This window comes from Penaeus japonicus, unplaced genomic scaffold, assembly GCF_977035675.1.
Source record: "Penaeus japonicus unplaced genomic scaffold, GWHDUDI00000001_assembly GWHDUDI00000042, whole genome shotgun sequence".
NCBI lineage: Eukaryota > Metazoa > Arthropoda > Malacostraca > Decapoda > Penaeidae > Penaeus > Penaeus japonicus.
The window spans coordinates 14915040-14917968 of NW_028234444.1; positions in this window are offsets into that span (position 1 = coordinate 14915040).

The window sequence follows — 2929 nt, forward strand, 5'->3', positions numbered from 1 at the left end:
TTTATATATATATATAATATATATTATATTTATATATATATATATATATAATATATATATATCTATATTATATATATATACACATATATATATATATATATATATATATATATATATACATATATATATATATAATATACATATATATATGTATAAACACACACACGAATATACATACATATAAATATATACGTGTGTGTGAGTAAATGTGAGCGTGACAGTGTGAGTGTGAGTGTAAGTGTGAGTGTGTGTCTGTGAGTGAGTGTGTGTATCTGTAGGTGTGAATGTGAGTATGAGTGTGTGTGAGTGAAAGTGAGTGTGAGTGAAAGTGTGAGTGTGAGTGTGTGTGTGTGTGTGTGTGTGTGTGTGTGTGTGTGTGTGTGTGTGTGTGTGTGTGTGTGTGTGTGTGTGTGTGTGTGTGTGTGTGTGTGTGTGTGTGTGTGTGTGTGTGTGTGTGTGTGTGTGTAGATATATGGATATACATTTATACATATATACATCCATACATCCAGTGGATTAATGGATGGAGGTTGGGGTGAATTACAAAGCCACTACTCTGTCCCACACGAAACACAGTAACGCTCTCTCCTCCCTCGTCACAACGCGGCATTTCAGCCAGACTGTGCCCAGGTATATCCATAGGGAAAGACAGATCAACAGACATAAAACTTAACACCAATGAGAGCCTTCCTCCGTAGCATGAAACCAACTACTCTGTACAATGATCTATCATACATGGTCATGCGCACACAAATTTCCACACGTTTGCATTTGTCGCAATCAGTCATACACACTAAAGAATGTGAGAGCTGTGGGTGGAGGTGGGTAACAAGTGGTGGCCATTTTCAACACCTATAGAGGATGATCTGGAAACACTGCATACTCCTGAACATGAGCGAGAAATACACAGAGTGCTTATCATCCTGTATTGAGCACAAAGAAAACATTACGTAAGACAGGTTCTGACTCCTCCTGTCCTGAAGTGGCCAATTCCACACCCATAAAATGCTTCTAGATAATGAATACACTTTTAATTATTATAAATTTTTTCTTTATCTTTTTTTCCCCTTTACATACCCTTGCATGCACCCTCGTAAATGCTGAAAAAAAAAAGAAAAAAGATTAAGGTTCTCACTGAACGTAAAGGAAAAAATCGAGTCCAACAAAAATCCGACCGACTGGGTAAATGGACACCGCGCAGTGCCGATACATGGCACGTATTTTGTACAACTCGTCACTAAAATGTCACACTAGTGGACTCTACTAAAGTTCTAGGGTGAGCTAGCATACACAGTAGTTTTCTCCGCTAAAGTTGTGTCTGAAGTCACAGGGCTGGCGGCACTAGCATCTACAGGGGGAGGGAGGGTGGGGTGGGGGTGGCCCTCAGAATCAGCATACATAAACAAGTTCCCTACCAGTGGCCTGCACATGAGCTTCCAACAAACAAAACCTGGAATGTACAAAGGAAGTTGGTTTGAATCCAGTCAAACAAATCTCAAGAGTATCGGTGCTTGGAATTATGGTGGTTTCTTCAAAATAAATTCCAATGAGCATTTTTTTTTTTTCTTTATATGTTCCTTTTCTTGAACTGTATATTTCTTTATCTTACTGTTGTTTTTCTTCTTCTTTTCAGATGCTTCAGTACTAAATTCAAACCACATCACATTGTTTTAACTACAACATTCACGTTACTTTCTTCTGTAATTTGAAAGACTTTGAAAAATATTCACAAACAAATCCATCCTGCCAGCTGACACATATCACCACCTGGCAGTCATGACCAAAATGCAAGTGCTCTCATTGACCCAGCTTTAAAAGGGAAGGCTTCAAAGTCCTGCTTGGCAACTCCGTCACCAAGTGATGCCATCAGGTGAGCACTGATGGCTGGCATGCCCCCTCTCTCTCTGTCCCGAACCAAACTTATTTCTTATCGTCACACTAGGAAAACCGTGAACGATTCCTTAACTATTCCGCTTGTATTATTCCTATGATTCAACACATTGGAGGAAACCCAACTAAGTGACTGATTGTAACTTCTCCATTCACAGAGATGAATGTGTTTCCTTTACACAATTACCATGGCTTGGTGAGCCATTTCTGCAAACCTGAATACGGAGAAGACATTTCGAAAGAGCAAGTGTTGCATCAAAAGTTGCCGAGTGTTAAGAAAATACATACTTCTTCTTCTTCTTTTAACAATGGGGAAAAGTTGAAGCTACAGGAATTCCTTAGAAGAATGGCATAAAAATCGTGAAATATAATAATAATAAATTTGATGTCACAATAATGAACTTTTTATTTTTTTTAAGGCAAGCAAAGATTTGTTTTTTTTTCCTTAGGACAATAAAGAAGAGCATCCAGCGATCAGCTGATTGATGATGTGAATCAGAAAGGCTGACAAATGGAAGACTTCTCTGCCACAAGTGTTGAAGTTCCATCACTTATTTGCGACGCGGAGGAGAATCTTGCTGTCGTAACTATTTCATTTGGGTTTCAGTTTAATTTATATTGGCTAGCCAGAAGAAAAAAAGAAGAAAAATCCTTAACTCTTCAATCAACTTGCGATGCACGTTAAGAACAGAAAAACGTTGAGCAGCATTACAAGATCTGCATTAGTATACGATATGCTAAAACACATTTATTTTCTCTTTCATTTTTTTTTTTTTATGTTTTTATTCATTTTTTATATTTTTAAGTTTTCATCTTTCAACTAATTATATTCCCTGAATAATTTATGTTAAAAAAATTGTCTTAAGTGGTTAGTTTTTTTCCCTGATAGCTAACACCCATTTGAATGCACGTGGAAAAAGTCAAAATTGAAGTCAATGCAACGAGGAACACTCTACGGACCAGTGGGGGAACTTTTCCGATATTAAGTACAAATTCGTGGATCTTCTGAAAATGATTTACTAAAGATTTTTTTTTTCTT